The following is a 7,656-nucleotide window of genomic DNA, read 5'->3' on the forward strand; positions in this document are numbered from 1 at the left end:
TGTCACAGCTGTAGTTACCTTTATTAGCTAAGATCTTAAAATATGGAATAATATTTTATACATCATGAAACATTTACTGCCTAAAGATAGTCTAAATCACTTCACTGGTTGGTATAAGTCTCCCCAGAGAAAAACATTATTAATATATGTAATTAATTTGGTGAGGCAATATATACAAAGATATGCCACAGTGAACTCATTAATTTCTGTAGAAATAATTATTTACAAATATTCATCTAGTTCCCCAGGACATGTTAATGAGTTGGAAAAAATGTTTACATTGTATGACTGGCTGCAAAATGGCTACTGGCCTTATAAAATAGTACTCCCTTTTTATGATTTCCAAAGAAATGCTAACTCAATTGCATCTGAGTTAATGCAATTTATTAGCAGGTAATTTATTTGCTGAAAACTGCAGGTTTGAGTCAGCTGAAATTAGTAATAAATACAAATAAAAATTATCACATAACAGGCTAAAAAATGAACACCTCTCATAAAAATGTCATTCTGCCGTTTCATTTTAAAGTAGCATTTTCACTGGTAAGGTTGCCTTCAGCTAATTTTCAAAAGGGTTAAAAGCTGAAATAAATTTCAGTTTGTTATGCCTCTAATGTATTTGTATTTGTTTCACCAGGGAAATTTATGCATATTTGTTGACTCAATATAATTTATTTATGTATTTATTTATTCCTGTACGGTACAGATAAATCTTGTATTGTTTCCATGGTTTTGCAGCTTGAATCCTTTATCTTTTTTTTTTTTTTTCTTTTTTCTCTTGACTTTTCTTAACATAAGCTGTTCCATCGGTAACATGTAATAGATGAAAAAGGGTTCCTTTGACTAATGCTTTCTTTCAGAAGGTATCAATTTGCTAACTCCATAGAGAATTTCTGCATAGATTGAAAGTCTCAACACTCAGATGTTGAGACCAACATTTGAAAAGCATATTTTAATTGTATCTTTTCATGCTAGTTCTGCAAAAGATTCATTACACGTAATTTGTCCTTTCCATTGACTACTTCTGTGATTTGTCAGTGTGAGAGTTTCTTTCTTTTTTTTATTCTTGGCTTCTTGTTTCATGTTGTTCAATTCTGGCATTGACTCAGGTAATTTTGTTTAGGGAATGTTGACCCAAGATCAAATCATGTTAATGGGCCATATTCAGTTGCCTCAATGCAGACATCTCATGCCATTTTTACCCCCTAAGGTATCCAGGATATCTGCAAGGAGCTGGCAGATATCCTGGACATGGGCCCCTCAGGATACCCACGCATTTCTGGAGTGCCTGATGGAAGTCTGAGATACATCCTCAAGGGAAAATCCTAGATGAAGAATGAAACAACATCCCTGACTGTTTACTCTCAACATATATTTTTGACTCCCTCACTGAAAATGCCCAATGCTATAATTTTGTCTGTTGTGTAACATGTAATCAAATTTTTAAGGACCTGTGCTGTTTCTACATATTTTAGCATTATTTAAGGGAATACAAACCCTATGGAAGTATCCAGATCACATTTATTGCTAATGTCAGTGATGACATAGGTACTAATGTGAGCAATATAATAGGGATTTCACTAACTTGTGAGGTTTGTTGTGTTCATGCAATAAAACAGAGCCCTCATGGTCTCTTTGCAGTCAATCTTCTTCCCTAAAATTTTTCAGCATAATGAGGTCATATAATCCTTGTTTGCAGACAGTTCTGTGGGATTGTATTCACTAAAACAGAAAGGCACAGTAACAGAAAGATTTTGTTAGTAAAAATAAAATAAGACACAAGAGAACTGTTTGCAGATAAAGTGTCATTAAGTCACTTATCCATAAAGGTTGTAAGTGACAGCAATAGCAAGTAGAAAATGAGAGATTAGGGTATAATAAAAGTAAGGCACACTATTTTTGTTAAGTTTCAACATATGTACTGTAAGTTTTATGAATTTTAAGCATGAAAGGAATGCAGTGCTTGGCTAATTGGGGCTTCAAATTGGCTATGAGCCAGTCAGGACTATAGGGATTCAAAGTCTAATAACCCTACAAACTCTTCTATGTTTTGCAGTGATTACTACCCAGTTTTAGAAAATGATCAGAATATTTGGGGACAGCTATGGTGTGCTGAAGTTTCCTCCTGACATTTGAACAAAGATGGCATTTGTGTCTTTGTTTTGTGCCAATCAGTTATTTCAATTCCACAATTTTTATTCTTTGTACCAGAAATTGTAGAGGCCACCAAAATTCTAAAACCTGATCTAAAAATGTCAGGGATTTTTAATTGATAGGCTAACTAAAATAAGCCTAGATTAAAGATGTCAATAACTATGAAAGTTAATATAGAATTTGCAAGAAAATTTGGGTCTGGGATTTCAATGAAGATGATTAATAAATCAAATGAAAGTAGGTTCTTTGAAATGTGTTTTGTTATCCAAAGTAATAAGAATTCAGAATTCAGGTGGTACAAATGCAAAAAAAAATAAAAATAAAAATAAAAATTTAAGTACATTGATATTTTTTTCATGTAGATATTTCTTATATTCCATTTCAGAGCCTTGCTTTTGTTTTGAACCTGGCTTTCAGTGGAATCAATGACTTTTCAGAAAGTTGAAAATCAGAACTAGCTGTCACAAATACAGCTAGAAACAGTAAATAAGATTATGAGCTTAAAGAATTTATAAGAATTACAAGCATTTATGTGAGCAACAAAACTAACAAAAACAGATTTCCTGTGGCTTTATCTCTCATGGCTTAGTTATCCTCTGTCTCAAAAAGTTTGAGTGTTCACAATAGTTTTCTCTCACACAGATTTCTTGTATCTGATAAGTACTTGAGTTCATGTAATATATGATATTTTCATGAACTTAATCCTATACACACACAGACACACACCAGAAATCTCCTAAGTGACAATTCTTTAACAACTTAGAACCGTTACATGTAATCAGACACATTTCTTCTCTAAATGTCTAACCCCAATTTTAATTCATTGTGCTGTTTTGTAATTATGTCAAAGTCTCTTTTGGATTCTCCAAATCAGCTATACAGCTGTACATTGATTAACATTCTTTAAGCAGCTAAAATAATTCTAACTAATTGCAGTATTTTGTTTAGAGTTAGGATCATAGAAAGGGAATTTGAAGGAAAATAAATAAATGGTGTTTCTAGACTTTCTCAGATGTATATTAAAGTAAAAAGCAAAATTAGAAAAGTGAAACGCTGGAAAGAACTCTGCTTGAAGGAACAGCCAAGGCAATCTCCTATGGATCTCAAATGAACAACATTGTCCTGAGACTGGGGGACTTAATCCCAAGGATTAACAACCCGCTCTACCTTTTTCTTGCTATATTTTGTCAAAAATGCTAAGTTGTACTTTTGTAGTGTGTCTGGCTGTTTTGAGTAATATAGCATAGGCCACTATACATCTCAATGGAGCACAAGCAGTAAAGCTAGGAGATAAGAATACTCCATAAGGTAGACAACCAAAGAAATATGAATATAACTTTAGATATTAACATAATTAGAGTGTGGTTGTTCTCTGTAAATCCATACCAAGGATATATTTGTATAAGTGCAAGGATAATGAGTAAATTAGTATTACCATAGACTCACTGCTAAGGTATTCATTTGGTATTCAGATACAGCAGGGGCAGGCTGAACTATCATTTGGGAATGATACCTCAGCCAGCATACAATGACATTTTCAACCTTTCTGCCTGCTCTCTCCTGCCCTGAACTTCTCATTACACCTCCCATTTAGCTCATTCAGATTGTATTACTGGTAATGCTAATATCTCCATATTTCCTCCAAAGCACATTTTAAAGCAATTATTAGAAATTAGCTTCCTATTTCACTTCTCATATCAAAGTACAAAGTACATAATTTTAATATAATTAAAAAATCCATTGGCAGTCAAGGCGTGCCACAGATGGGACACTAATCAGTTCATATTTTCCTGATGAGAGCTACATTTCTGCTGAATTTTGACACAAAGAAAGTAAGAAAATGGACAAAATAATTAACCCTCCACTGCTTTTCATGAGGCCAGAAAGTGACATAGCTTGAACAGACATTAAGAGATGAGACATGCAGGCAGCACAATGACTACACTGTGCATGGCAATGGCACAGACCAAGATGGTAGGATTAATTATATCCTCTCTGCATGAACTCATGAATTTTCTCATTCTGTAAACCTCAAGAATTGGTAATTTGATATCTTAGATATCTTGATATCTATATTCAGTGATTTTTGCTGTTTTTCCTGCTTTAGTTTGAAAAAATAAAACGCAAATTCTTTAGCTATCACTGAAATATAACACAGCTTTTTCTATTTTTAAAAATGTTTCATCTTTCAAAATCATTGTTGTCTTCACATGTGGGAAAATATGCAATCAGGGAACAGGCAGTGAAAAACTGAGTAAACTGATACCAGTAATAAATCTGATGTATACACAATGAATCTTAAGCCTATACCTGATCAGTTACAGAAATAATCAAGTAGGATGAAACGCGTAAAGGAAATACTAGGAATACTAGATGGAAAATGTTAGAAGTTGAGCTTTTTTCCTTTCCAATACTTGTATTGGAACTTGGAATGTCAAAGGTAGAGATGAAATGCCTGAAACAATAGCATCTATCAAAATTGGCATCCCTGGAGACTCTGATGGCAGATCAGGAAACTTGAAAGTAGACCAGGCATCAGAAAAGGATCTAGTCAACATCATTAACAAGCATGGTTTTATCACTGGGTTCACAATGTTAATCAGGAGAAAACAAAACAAAACAAAACCAAAAAGAAAAAAAAAAAAAAACCAACAACAACAAAACAACAACAACAACAACAACAAAAGAGGGAGAAAACAATCCTTTATTATAATATTCACACAGCTGTAAACTTTCCAGTTTGCTCTCTTTAAGAAAAATCCAAGTGAATCACAACTCATGAAGTGCTTCCCAAGATATAATCCACAAATACAGTTTCCAGGAGAGGGCTCCAAAGCAACACTAGTACTCCAGGGAAACTGCCCAAATATCACTGTCCCACTCTGAGAAACAGTTAATTAGTGAATAATTAAATAGTTCATGCCCTTCTGAACCCTGTCAAAGACTTGAATGTGTTCTACACTAAAATGGAAAGATGAAGCTGTGACCTAACATAAGTTGTTAGTATTTTGACTTAGAAGCATACAATTAAAATGGAAATTAAAATGGAAAATAAAATAAAATAAAATAAAATAAAATAAAATAAAATAAAATAAAATAAAATAAAATAAAATAAAATTAATAAAAAGGAAAAAAGTTTGTGATTTTTTTTTTGTTTTGAAATATATAATTATATACAATATGTATAAATAATACAAATACATGAATAATATATAAAAACAACATTCATAATAAAAATACAAAAACAATTATTCCCATATATCTTCTTGAGCTATAAATTTCTGTTTATACAGAAGCTGTCCCGTTCTTCTAAGGGACTAACAAATAGCTGTGCTGTAGTTCTTGCTCCTCAACAGCTGGAAAGAGAGAAAATGGGAATTAAGATATTTAAATTTAAATTTAAGATATTATTAAAATGAGATATTTGAAAAGTTTTAAACTAAGAACCAAAGCATATTAGTGATTGAGACATGCCTTTAAACGGAATATATTATTAAAGTTTTTTTACTTATACCTATAAATGAGATATAATTTAAAATATTTTAAAGTTAATTAGTGATTAATTAAAGTGCCATCTTTTCCCACTAATTCTACTACTACTGAGTTTAAGATTCCTATCAGGGGCAGGTGTTGAATGACCTGAATTTACACTAAGGACATATAGTCTCAGCCATATAAGACAGATTTAAATTCAAATCTTAAATGTTGAGTGTTTTGATTCTGTGTTTGATTTAGGCCCAGCATAGCATCAGATCCAAGCTGAACAAAGATTTAGGTTTGAAACCAGGATCTAGGGTTTGGCCCTGTCTCCAGTTAATTCTATAAAGCTGGCTCAGGGATTTTTAAAAGTCTCTGCTGAACTTTGTGAAAGATGGATGAGGTGAAATTCCCAGGCACAAAAAATAGAGGTGTAATATGTTACTGTATAATGTACTATACTCAAAAGACACAGCTTATTCCACTCAGGCACAGCCAGAAGAGACAGCAATGCCAAAAATCCTAAGGAAATATAAGGTTAGTTTTGAAATTTTTGGTTTACTTCCAAATATTTTCCATCTTCAGGCACACAGCTAGCCAGAGCCTATAAAAAGTGTGGAAACCTAAACATTAAGTCTGCCATGCTGACCTCCCATTTGTAACACCCTTCAAGTGATAGGAAAGTCTTCCCTGTGCAGTCCCTCCTGTTACCTCAGCTGCTGTATCTGTCTGCTGGACTGCACATTGACTTCATTATGAGATTGGACATGGTAGTTTGCAGAAGCAGGCCACAGGATTTCCCACTAAAGTGAACTGGGACACAAACATGCATGCCTATTGTATACTGTCTGTTGTATACTGTGAGCAACTGCCTAGAGGTGCAAATTTATGTCAGATGATGCAAGAAGCAAGAGGAAGCTGGAGTTCCAGCTGGAAGCTGACAACCTTGTGTTTTTGCAGGAACATTGTTGTCATTACTATTATTCCCTCTGAAGAGCATTCTTGCTAATGTGCTTTTCTGATTTTAAGGAAAAAGCTATTTATATATTTTGCAATGCTAATGGCAGACCCACCTAACTTTACAGTGGTATGTTTCCAGTGAGTTAATGCATGTAACAAGGATAATGATGCCTTCCTGGTCCTATTTTTGAAACATGTGCATTTTATTAATGATTATCTCATGATTTACAATGCAATACAAAATGCTGTGGTACCGGATGGGTGATCTGCTAGTCAAAATGCTGAATTCCAAAGAAAAGGCACAGATGTTACCATGACAAAATCCTTGCCTTTTGAAACATATTTCTTCATTCTCATGAATCTCAAGCTTCACTAGTACAGTCCAAAAAAACTAAAGCACGTTTCTGGGCAAACAGCTATTTCTTTTCAGATACTTCCAGACTTAAAACCTGACTCATTATAAAATGGCTTTGGATCATTTCAGTTCGTCTGGTGAACCGTCTATGAGGGCTGAGTTAATCCATCGGAACCCTTCTGCTCATTCCAACTGCTGTTTAGCATTTTGATCTGTCAGTTTAATGCTGTTCCATCACAAAATATATGTTCCCACTGAAAACAAACATCTTTCATATTAGCAATTGAGACAACTTCAAGGGATGAGGTTATCATGAGGCAATTACACCCCTGAGGAATTACAGGCACTTATATCATGATAACCTTATCTTCAATGTGCCTTATTAAATAATTACAAGTCTGCCACAGCAAACTATAAATACTCATAAGCTTCTCAGCTATAGGCTTATCACTAAATAAAGGTAAATGTTTATGTGAGCCTGGCAACCTCTACCACTTGCACTAAAGCCTCTAAACAAACCTCACCTTTCCATTTAAATTATGACAAACAATGAATGTTGAACTAGTTTTCTCTGACAGGATGTTTGCCATTAGAGAGGGACTTAACAGAAGTGTGAGCTGTTTCTCAAGAACATTCACAGAACGTTTTAGATCGGAAGAAATCCCCACAGGCTCACTCACTCCATTATGAATCCCTGCCGAAGTTCTCTGAAG

This window comes from Aythya ferina, assembly GCF_964211825.1.
Source record: "Aythya ferina genome assembly, chromosome: 4".
NCBI lineage: Eukaryota > Metazoa > Chordata > Aves > Anseriformes > Anatidae > Aythya > Aythya ferina.